The sequence below is a fragment of the Choloepus didactylus genome, chromosome 1, assembly GCF_015220235.1.
Source record: "Choloepus didactylus isolate mChoDid1 chromosome 1, mChoDid1.pri, whole genome shotgun sequence".
In the NCBI taxonomy this organism is placed as follows: domain Eukaryota; kingdom Metazoa; phylum Chordata; class Mammalia; order Pilosa; family Megalonychidae; genus Choloepus; species Choloepus didactylus.
In genome coordinates, this window is record NC_051307.1 from 108,538,053 (window position 1) to 108,550,444 (window position 12,392).

A 12,392-nucleotide genomic window follows, 5' to 3' on the forward strand; every position below is an offset into this window, starting at 1 on the left:
TTTAAAATTCCACACACCACCTAGAATCTTCTTGCATACTACCTGTCAAGAAACAAAATTTCTTAAATACCTTTATCTTGAGCTTGCCTTATATGTAGTTTGCTGACAGAGGGAACCAGCAAGATAATTTAAAAACGTTCAAGTTCAGAGGTAGTATAAAATTGATAATCTAAGTAGTTGGGAAGCAGAATGCCTATATAAGCATATAATTTTTTTTTTTAAGGAAGCAGCTAGTTGGATAGAGATTGTAATTTCATGTCACATACTCATAACCATGATTTCTATTCCAGTCGTTGTAGAGGACACCAGAGACAGGACATCTCAGATGCCAGCCGTGCGTACTGTCTATCAGATACAAAGCAGTACAATCAAAGATAAGGCTGTGTTTGTGGCTCTTAAGTGGAAAACAAGGTTTTATTTACCACCATTAATATTTCAGTAGGGCCAGTTAACGTAGACTGTCTTAAACAGAAGTCAGAAGCAAAGCACCATAGAAAAATTTCTGATTTTAAACAGGCCAGTGCTTTTCTTCTCAAGCTATAAGCAAAAATGCAGAGTACACACTTTGCCCATTTCTTAGTAATGGGACAGATTTTTTCTTTTGGCACATTTTTTGGGAAACAGTGTTCTAAACAGCCTTGTCTTCAAATGCTTACAGTCTCCCACATCTTCTTGGAGATCATTAGGGTAAAATAATGCATTTGCACACATACACCTTCTTAAGGACAATTAGTTAATGCTTGTGGCAACACAGTCTGATGTTTAGCAGACACCCTTAAATCCTGAAGAGTTAATAGTGGTGCCTTCTGTTGCTTCCAGCTATCTGAGCCTAAGGACTAATCCTGGGTGGAGTTAGCCTGGCATTATTTCAACTAACATGAAGATTTTTATCTAGGCCCTGTTTTCACGTTGTTACCATGCCTAAGGCATGAGTGCATACACATGACTACATGATCCCTGTTTTGTTTTTTAAAGATGCAATATTTATTCATTCAGCAAACATTTGAGTACTCTCCACAATGCTTGCACAGCACTGAGCCAGGTAGTCTGGTGCAGGTAAAGATAAACTGATGCTGGGCATGCCTGCCCCACCCCCCGTGGAGGCCTAAACTCAGTCATATACATAGATTACTGTAATTTAGGAGCTGTGAAAATTAATAAAAAGGAGAGAGTATGTCTGTCTTTGGGGTCAGGGAAGACTTCAGGAGGATATAGTATTTGACTGGAGACTTGAGGAATATGTATAATTTGGAGAGATGAATTTCAGATTATGGGCATTCTTGAACAATAGGTTAAGGGATTTGGATTTTCGTTGCTTTAATATTTAAGCAAGACAAAGCTATTTGGTACGTTATACTTTTTTTTTAATTGTGATATTTGCTTCCCTATTCTCAGACCAAAGTGAAGGGTGACTTGTGTTTCACTAATGTCTAATTTAGCCTGCAGCAAAGGAGGAAGTATGGAAAATAAGCAGAAGTCGACTAAAGTTCACGTGCCATTATTACCACTCACTCTTTTTTTTCCCTTAAAACTGTACCATTGGTGGAATTTTCCTTTTTCGAAGTTGGAATATTCTGCCTCTAGGAAAGCTAACAAATCAAGGAGTCATAAAGTCCAATAAGCTTTGTTTAGTATTTCCTTTAGTTCCATGTTAGGCTGACCCTTTAACCTGGGTTGGAGTTTTCATAATTATTAGTTTGAAATATTTTGATGAGCTGCAGCTATATCCTAGGTATCAAGGGTGTAGGGTTAATCTCTTACCCACATATCTTAGAAATATGATTCTAAGATACACTATTATTTGTAATGAAAGAAATTATGGGCTCATTGTAGAAAATGTGCAAAGTATAGAAAATTGAAGCAGAAAAAAAAAATTACTCTTAACCCCTCTACCCAGAGACAACTATTGCTATCATAAAATAGTTTTGTCTGGTACATTATACTGTTAGAGAATTTGACTCTGAAAGCTTTTCTTTAAGCACTGAAGGTATGTGAATTTGCCTCTGCCCTGGGGTTAACAATATTGCGTGCGAGTGTGCTTTGCTATTAGAAAGGAGAGCAGGATGAAGATTAGTATTTGCAGTGTCTGTATTATTTTTCTCCTGATTGGTACTCAGTGACTCAGCACATTTTCTGGACAGTCAGTGTTAGAATGAGTAAAAATACCTGGCTTCCCCTCCCCACCCCCCCGTAGGCATCTGAAAAGCTATGTAAGACTCACTATGTCTCTTAGGCAATGCTGGGTGTGATAGGCTGTCTGGTCAGACGTTGGTCTCCAATAACAGCCTGCAGCTCTCTGGAGGAGGTGACAACAGGGCTGCTATTGGTGCGGAGCCCAGGTGGCGTTTGAATCAGTAGTGCCACGGGTCAGATCCTGGGGTTGGCCCGCTGCCTTGATCGTGAGCGTGCTTCCGCCATCTGCAGCCAGGCTGCTGCTGCTGCCCTAGGACAGGCTGCTCAAGGAAGTAAGTGTAGACTGTTGGCATGATAAGGGACTTTCTGTCGAAAAGGGAAGAGAAGTATGAGAGCTGTTTTTTTAAGCTGCTTTGAGTACCTAAATCTTTATTTGGTTAGGATACGTAATTTGGAAGTTACAAATGTTTAATGAAAACACTTTCAATGAAATCTTGGTTCCACTTTAGGTAGTATTCTGCCAATGCTTTCTTTAATGCCTCACCATTCTTTCCCTCTCCCTTAGTCAGAAGTCAAAAGGTTAGTGACAGGGACAGAAAATGGGGCCTCTGGAAGTCTTTGCAATGATTGAACCTTTCAGTCAGTGTCTAAATAACAGACTAATGTGAAGTTAATTGGGTGCATTGAAGTCTACTAATTAGCAGCAGACTTGCCTCTCTCTTCCCACCCCCATGCCCCTGCTTTTAGGGAGTTAGCCTATTTAGATAATTAGATGTTGTATATGTTTTAATTGTTTAAGATTTTTCTGAATTAGCTGTTCAAAGAATCCATCTTAGCTCACCTATTAGATTCCAGAAGCAAACTTTTGCTTACCAAAGCCTACTCATGGAGGCAGAAAGCAAGACAGATTCATAAAGATGTATACTTTAAAAGGTAGATGGCACCTAGAAGGCCATTCTGCAAGTTTAGCTTCACCTCCCGGTGGATGAGGCCCAACAGAGAGGTTTTCTTGGCAGACTGGGCTTGGATCAGGTGCTCCTCCCAGTGAGGTTATTTCTGGAGGTAGGTGCCTCAGAAAGAGCTCTTGGCTTCCCAGGCCAATATGTTGGCCTCCGGAAGGATAGGTCAGGTAATTGCCACAGATGCCAACTGCTGTACAGCTGTTGTTTGTACCTAACCTTGGAGTAAAGGATATGTTTGGATTGTTTTCAAAAGCGAATCTTGCGAAACAAAATTTGTGTGGGGTTACTATGAAGTTGATTACATGTCATAGAAATAGACACCCTTGGGCTTTTAGAGGTAAACAGCACAGAAGGTGTTAGAATAAAAGGTTATGTTTGCTTGGCTTTTAAAAAATCCCATGACCTTTACAATGTTCTGTTCACTTTTTGTTATGTAGGTATGGTGTTGAGTGATCACTTGGTTTCTTAAACGTTGTGTTCTCACAGTAGAAATATAGCTAAATTGCCCAACTCTTGTGTTTGTTTCTTTCCACTGTCAGCAGTTCTAGCCTGCTCTACAGGCCCACATGATGGAACCACTAACGTCTTGTGCTAAGCATTTAACAGGGGCACATGCACTGTACTAGGTATTGAAGGAAGTTTATTTAGAACTTATATTTTGGCTTTTTATTTTTAAGCTAAAGCCTGAAAATCTTGCGGGGGGGGGGGGGGTTGGTTTATCAGATGCAAAAAAGACCAGCATCCACAAGCTCCATTATCTAAATTAATAATAATGGTTATTAGCCAGGCTGCATATTCACATCACTTGAAGGATGTTAAAAAAACAAAAATGGGTGCCTGGGCTCTCCCCCACCAATTAAATCAGTTTCTGGGGTAGAGCCCAGGCATCAGTATTGTTTTAAAGTTCCCCTGATGACGTTAATGGTAGCCAGAACGCAGGAACCTCTACCTCTGGATCTCATGGAATAAAGTCTGTTCTATCCCCTGAACCAAGTGGGGCTCCAAGTGTTTCCTGAATGTCTTTTTTTTTTTTTTTATTTAGTTTCAGCTTAATCCTTTGAAACCTCATCATGGTATTAACAAAGTTAATTTCAGGCCCCCAATGTAATAGGAACTTTGAATAAATTCCCTGGAATTTAGTCCATGAAATAACTGACACTCTCAAATTCCTGCTTATTATGGGGTAATGCTAGATTCTAAACCATAGAAAAATAGCTGTTTTACTGTGGTGGTGGTATGAAGCTGTATCTATTGGATTTATATATTTACCCTCATGAAGTGTGTTAATAGCTGACCCTTGCCATGTGGGTAACACAGCATAGCTACAGATGAGTGAACTGATGCACAGTGGATTCCTTTGCACAAGGTGGCAGAGCTCCTGACTGGGAGGCTGAGATCAGCAGCAGGTTCCCTGACTTTGGGTAGTAGGCTCTTTCTGCTATATTCTAGGATTTTGCTGACCCTCTTGACTGAAGTGGCCACTATTTGGAAGTTCTTAGGGGAAGGGCTTCTTCTTAAGAAGTTCTTAAGATGGTCAGGATAAGGTTACCAACCCGGTGGGGTGCGTGGGTTTGGTGGGAATTTGTAGAGGAACTGTCTTGATAGGTTTCCTTAACTTAATGGGGGAAGGGAGGATGGGAGACCTACATGATTTTTAAAATTTCATTTTTAATTTAAAAGAAAAATTTCTTCTTTTAAATTTAATTCTTCGTATTCTGAGTTTCTTGAGGCCTGTGTCTGATTGTGCAGCAGCAGTTCCCCTTAGAAGTTTGTCTTTTTAGATGTTTGTCATAAAGGTAGCTGCGTTCCTGGAACCCCTGGCAGAAAAGCTTTTACCTGGGTCAGGAGGGTTTATAAGTAGAGGCTGCCCATTCCATGTTTGTGTTAAGATCTTGTGAAGTTAGGGAGAGGAGAGGAAAAATACACCATAGGATCTGAGACCTGTCAATTCTGATTGTGCTGGAGACACTGCTTTCTTTGAAGGGTGTGCCAGATGGGAGGACTGCAGTTTTAATCCCCTGGGAACCTGAGAGGTGCATCTGTGCTGCAGTTGATTCCTGTCATCCCTGTGCTCCGGAGCAATGTGGATGGATCCTCAGTCCCGGGGCTTAGGAAGGCCACCCTGCTGTGGTCCCGCCATTGGGGAGGGGTTCTTCAGCCTCAGGAATGATTTCTGGCACCTGCTATCTTGTTCCAGCAGCCTCGATACAGGGGAGAAGCCCATGATTGCCCTGTTGTCAAACATCCTGCTCCAGCAGCCTTTTAAAATGAGCTGGGGTAACCTGGGCAGATGTTGACCACATGGTGTAAGAGGTGCACTGATAGCCACAGACCTGAGGATGGGTCAGTGTGCACAGAGGGAGGTAGGGATGGATGATGCAAGGGAGGGCTCTTGGGCAAGTTTCTCTATTTGCTCATGGATCGAATGTACCTTGTTTCTTTCCCCTGACCTGGCAGAATCTGAATTCCATTGCCCTGTTTTATTTTTTATTTTTTTATTATTATTTTTTTTATCATCATTTTATTGAGATATATTCACATACCACGCAGTCATACAAAACAAATTGTACTTTCGATTGTTTACAGTACCATTACATAGTTGTACATTCATCACCTAAATCAATCCCTGACACCTTCATTAGCACACACACAAAAACAACAAGAACAATAACCAGAGTGAAAAAGAGCAATTGAAGCAAAAAAGAACACTGGGTACCTTTGTCTGTTTGTTTCCCTCCCCTACTTTTCTACACATCCATCCATAAACTAGACAAAGTGGAGTTTGGTCCTTATGGCTTTCCCAATCCCATTGTCACCCCTCATAAGCTACATTTTTATACAACTGTCTTCGAGATTCATGGGTTCTGGGTTGTAGTTTGATAGTTTCAGGTATCCACCACCAGCTACCCCAATTCTTTAGAACCTAAAAAGGGTTGTCTAAAGTGTGCGTAAGAGTGCCCACCAGAGTGATCTCTCGGCTCGTTTTGGAATCTCTCTGCCACTGAAGCTTATTTCATTTCCTTTCACATCCCCCTTTTGGTCAAGAAGATGTTCTCCGTCCCACGATGCCGGGTCTACATTCCTCCCCGGGAGTCATATTCCACATTGCCAGGGAGATTCACTCCCCTGGGTGTCTAATCCCACGTAGGGGGGAGGGCAGTGATTTCACCTTTCAAGTTGGCTTAGCCAGAGAGAGAGGGCCACATCTAAGCAACAAAGAGGCATTCAGGAGGAGACTCTTAGGCACAAATATAGGGAGGCCTAGCCTCTCCTTTGCAGCAACCGTCTTCCCAAGGGTAAAACATTTGGTAGAGTCCATTGCCCTGTTTTAGCCCCATCCCACTCCCTGGTGTTCCTGCCCCGTGGCCAATACCTTGCTGGGAAAAACCCTGCTCAGTTTCTCCTTAGCCACATCATCCTAGAGAAGATGTAAAAGGCAGCGGTATTTTCTTGTTTGATGTTTTCTCAGCCCCTGGGTCGAGCTAGTACTTTTCCCTTTGGAATGAATCAGCTGCTGCAGAGGCCTTAGTGCATGGCCAGAGGAGAGCCTTTCAGGTCATCATGCCCGTTACAAGTTGAAATGCTGAGAAATGTGCACCCTCATCCTGGCTCAGGAGATGCTTTTAAAAACTACTTCTGAAAAGGATCTGAATTATTGTAACTTAAAAAAGAAAAATAGGAGATTGGGTTATGACATTTGGCCTCATAAAACCCATTTCCCAGATTGGCATAGATGAAATTCCATCTGAAGAGCTATTTAGGGACTCAGTGCTCCCTGAGCACGATTGACATGATGGGCCAGGTAATTGTGGTGGGGGCAGTGCTGCGCATTGTGGGATGCCACCCACCAGATGCTAGCAGCACTCTTCTACTTGTTAAACCAAAAATGTCTCCAGACTTGGACAAATGTCGCTGGGGGAGGAAAATTGCCCTCAGTTGTGAACTGCTACAGCTGTGCTGTCCAGTACAGGAGCCACAAGCCACATGTGGCTATTGAGCATCTGTAATGTGGATAGTCCGAATTGAGCTGGGCTGTGTGTATAACATACACACCGAGTTTTGAAGACTTAGTACAAAAAAAAAAAAAACAAAACCATAAAATCTCAAATATTTTTATATTGATTACATGTTGAAAAGATATTATATATATGTGACATTACATGTTAAAAAATATATGTGACATTAAAATTAGTTAATTTTTTTGCTTTTTAAAATGTGGCTGCTAGAAAATTTTAAATTACATATGTAGCTAACATTTGTGGCTTGCATTATATTTCTGTTGGACAGCACTGAGCTGGTGTTGATCTACTGTAGTTTAGCCATTATTCTTGTATTATTAGGCTTTTAGTTTCCTGTGAACTCCTGGGTTTAAATTATTTTTTTCTTTGGAAAATTTACCTTCATATAATAAAATTATGGAGGCAAAGAGTATATAAAGTGTTACATATTACCAGTTTGCTCTCCAGAGTCCTGCTTGTGGTGGCATATTGAAAATTGGCTCAATGTCCAGATAATATACGTTTTTCTATGTTTCCTTTCTTCCCATATTGGATTTTATTGTTATTTTTTGTTAAAGGGTGTGTAGTGGTATCTTGAAATTTAATTTCTATCTCTTGGCTGGTAATATTTAATTTAGAGGCTGATATATTTTTAACCAATTTAGTTGGATATTTCTGGGTTTTAACATTTTATAAATGCTAGAATGGAACCCAAGTAAAGGCAGTGATCGCAGGGCATTGCAGCTGTTTGTTCACTCCTGTATCCCCACTACAAAGAACAGTGCCTGGCACATAGTAGGCCCTCAACAGATACTTGATGAGTGAATGAATATAAAATTCATGTGTCTTTCAGTAAAAGACTGCTATTCAAAATATATTGTATTATTAGTTACCTGGTCACTTTAGCTTTTCTCCCCTTTATGTTAATGCTAATTTCATTATGCACAAAGTTTTTCTTTTTGTATTTGAACCCGTCTGTCTTGCATTTGATAAGTTTCTGACTTTTTGGGAAAAAAATTGAGGCCATCTCTTTTCCATAGCTGGGTTAAGTAAGCTATTTAGTTCTCTTCTATTTATTTCATCATTTTAAAGTAACTTTTTGAGGTTAATTCCAGATGGATTAACGTGTAGGGTGAAACTGGATCTCAGTTAATTCATCTCCAATCTGGTATTTACTTGTCCTAACAATATTCACAGACTCGTGATTCCCTACCCTTTATATTATTTATGTTTTCATATAGTAAATCCTTATACCTTGAATAAGTAAGTCTTCTCTCTTGATTCATTTCTATTTTCAGACCATTCACCCTTAGAATTTTGATAATTTGCTTTACAGAACATAAATATGGTAGGAAAGATGTATTTTTACCTTTACACAAACTTTTTTCCCTGGCATGCTTGGCCATGTACGCTTGTTTAAGAAGCCTAGGGAGGAAGAGAAGTTAGATATCCAACCAGATAGTCACAGGTATGAGTCATCTGGGCAGTTACTGACAGGTTAGTAAAAAGATGCTCTTATTTTATGTTTAACTATAAATGTCTAACTTATCTGTCTTCTAGCATCTTCTTATCTTTGGTTTAAAAACGACTAGGGAAGTGCATTTTTGCAATTAAGGAAAATAGTTTATTTACATTCTAGCATTCTAATCATGTAATTATGACTTTGGAAACTACCACTTGCTTATAATGAGGTTAGTTAGGAGAGTCAGAGTTTGTTTTAATCTGGTACTCACCTTGGGGAAGAGATGAAAGCTGTCTCATAAAGATATATCTGAGATTGCTTGTATAGTTGTGATTTATTTGCATTTTCTTTGAAAGGCACATAGCATGATGCTAAACAGCATGAACTCTGGAGCTGGACTCACATCCCTGCTGTTACTTAACATCTCTATGCCTCAGTTTCCTCACCTGTAAACTGGGGATAATAATAGTCTATACCTCATAGGGTAATTATAAGGATTAAATTAGTTAATATCTATAAAGCATTTAAAACAGTGCCTGGCACATAAATTCATTTGAACAAATTCTCCTATCACCAGCAAGTACAGTTTGCCTTTATGGATACAGGCTAGTCATGAGATTTGGCTATAAACAAGAAGATTGCCCCAGCTTCCTCTATTTCTTGCTAACTTCCAGGGTAGATAGGATAGAGCCCACCTCAGGTCACGAAAATAGAACTAAAAGTACTAAAGCAAAAAGCAGTTCTCTCCTGCAATATTTCTGGAGTGCATATTCCATAATAATGATTCATTAAGCAAACTGGGTGGCTGTCTAATTGGTAGGAGGTACATTCTTTAATCCTGTAATCCTGCAGATGGCAATTTATCCCAAATAATCCAGAAAGAGAAAAATAAACTATAATTGTTCACTATACTATTAATAAATAATACAACTGGAGCATCTAAACAAGTGAAATGGTGCTATCATGCAGTGATTAAATGATTGTGAGGCAACATGAAGATATTTTAGTTGACATTTGAATGATAGATGCCAAGCACTATGCTATGCTAGGAGCCAAGGACACAAACAAGAGTAAGACAACCTTTCTTCTAGGATTTCTTACCAGAAGTATCCGCTGCAGTGGTACAGGTGCAAGGAAAACATAGGAGGGAGAAAATAAATTCTGCCTGATGAAAAGGTCAAGGAAAGCTAAAGGAAAGAGGAAGTGGTTGAGATAGGCCCTGAAGGTTTATCCAGTGAATAAGTTGGGGCAATAAATATAGTTTATATGAATTAATTGTTTATTATATACTCAGTACTTGGCTTTACTGATACTTTAATTAATACATTAATGTCCCTCAATTCTATGTGGTAGGTGTATGCACCCATTGTAAAAATGAGTAAACTGAAGCGTAAAGTGGCCAGGTGACATAACGAAGGTTGGTGGTAGAATCAGCATGTGAACCCAGGTCGGTAGTCTTAAACCCATGTTTGAAATCACTGTACTTCACTTTAGGCTTCGACTGTGGGAAAAGTCTCTGTAGAGGTGTTAATAGTCGAAGATCAGAAGAGAATATAGTATTGCTGGAGTCAGAGAATTCTTTTCTCTTGATTTTTCTGATAATACTGTTTTAGCATTTAGGAGTTCTTGACAACAGCTAAACATCTGTTGCTTATACTTCTACCAGACCTATCTCAGAAGGAGCGTCAGAGTACGGATATGGAGCACGACTGTGTTTCTTACAAAAGGATCTTGCATCAGATCCTCTTCTCTCCATCAGATACGTCACTTTCGTGACATAGGCAGTATCCAAAGATATGACAATAAGATTGACGGTTTGGGAAAATGTTTAGGAAAGAATAGCAAAAATGGTATATGACTTGCAAAGTGTGTAATTTAGAATGGCAAATTTTGGTTCTCTTAAGTCCGCAATATAGACTTCTCTTTACTTTTACTGTGGGAATTCCTACTCCGTATTTTTTATTACATGAAATTTTGAGGATGTAGTGCCATTTCAACCACTTTCTGGGGGGTTTGTCTTTGTCAGGATAAAGGCATTTGTACTTCATGCCTTGTTCTGAAATCCAAGGCAGTACAATTACCCTCAATCTCTGTCATTTTATAGGCATTCTATCGTGCCTTTATGGTACTCAGGATAAGTCTGGGGGATGAAGCCTTGCCTGCCAACTCTTATCAGACTCTAGTAAGAGCTTTTGAATTTGGCTTTCTCTATTTGGCTTCCAAGTAGGAAGTAACTTACTATCCAGGAGGTGGTGACATTCTTATATATTGTCAAAGGAACAGAACCCACGCAGTGGAAATTTTGTTCCTGTTAAGTTCATTTACTTTTAATAGATTTTGGTGAAAATTGTAAATAGGCCCTTTGGAGATGAAGAAAATGAAATTCGTGTGCTAAACACATTGGAATTGGTATATTCTTTTTTTTTTTTTTGTAATCTTCATTTTATTGAGATATATTCACATACCATGCAGTCATACAAAACAAATCGTACATTTGATTGTTCACAGTACCATTACATAGTTGTACATTCATCACCTAAATCAATCCCTGACACATTCATTAGCACACACACAAAAATAACAAGAATAATAATTAAAGTGAAAAAGAGCAATTGAAGTAAAAAAGAATACTGGGTACCTTCGTCTGTTTGTTTCCTTCCCCTATTTTTCTACTCATCCATCCATAAACTAGACAAAGTGGAGTGTGGTCCTTATGGCTTTCCCAATCCCATTGTCACCCCTCATAAGCTACATTTTTATACAATTGTCTTCGAGATTCATGGGTTCCGGGTTGTAGTTTGATAGTTTCAGGTATCCACCACCAGCTACCCCAATTCTTTAGAACCTAAAAAGGGTTGTCTAAAGTGTGCGTAAGAGTGCCCACCAGAGTGACCTCTCGGCTCCTTTTGGAATCTCTCTGCCACTGAAGCTTATTTCATTTCCTTTCACATCCCCCCTTTGGTCAAGAAGATGTTCTCCGTCCCACAATGCCAGGTCTACATTCCTCCCCGGGAGTCATATTCCACGTTGCCAGGGAGATTCACTCCCCTGGGTGTCTGATCCCACGTAGGGGGGAGGGCATTGATTTCACCTTTGAAGTTGGCTTAGCTAGAGAGAGAGGGCCACATTTGAGCAACAAAGAGGCATTTGGGAGGAGGCTCTTAGGCACAATTATAGGGAGGCCTAGCCTCTCCTTTGCAGCAACCATCTTCCCAAGGGTAAAATCTATGGCAGAGGGCTCAGCCCATCAAACCACCAGTCCCCTATGTCTGTGGTCATGTTAGCAACCATCGAGGCCAATACCCCTGCATTCTCCACAGGCTCCTCAAGGGGGCACTACAAATTTTTTTCCTTGTTTTTCTTTTTTTTTTTAACTTTCCCTTCTTTTTTAAATCAACTGTATGAAAAAAAAGTTAAAAAAACAAACAAACATACAATAAAAGAACATTTCAAAGAGACCATAACAAGGGAGTAAGAAAAAGACAACTAACCTAAGATAACTGCTTAACTTCCAACCTGTTCCTACTTTACCCCAAGAAAGTTACCTAATATAGCAACATTTCTGTGAACTTGTTCCTACTATATCCATCAGAAATTAACAGACCACACTCATTCCTGGGCATCCCCAGAACGTTAAATAGCTTATCTGTTCTTGGATTATTGTTCCCCCTTCCTTAATTGCTCTCTATTGCTAGTTCCCCTACATTCTACATTATAAACCATTTGTTTTACATTTTTCAAAGTTCACATTAGTGATAGCATATAATATTTCTCTTTTTGTGCCTGGCTTATTTCGCTCAGCATTATGTGTTCAAGGTTCATCCATGTTGTCATATG

At 39.6% G+C, this 12,392-nt stretch overlaps 1 protein-coding gene across 7 annotated transcripts in view; it reads left to right on the plus strand.

The window, feature by feature from the left end:
- The window catches only part of ABCC5 (ATP binding cassette subfamily C member 5), a 112,152-nt gene that overhangs the window by 7,161 nt on the left and 92,599 nt on the right, over window positions 1-12,392 (plus strand). The window contains exon 1 of one of the 7 annotated variants that reach the window (XM_037839532.1): window positions 2,367-2,465. The exons of the other annotated variants lie outside the window; for them this stretch is intronic. The gene's annotated coding sequence lies outside the window, so the exon portion shown is untranslated. Of the gene's footprint in view, window positions 1-2,366; window positions 2,466-12,392 lie in introns of those variants that run through there. 7 annotated transcript variants of the gene reach the window in all.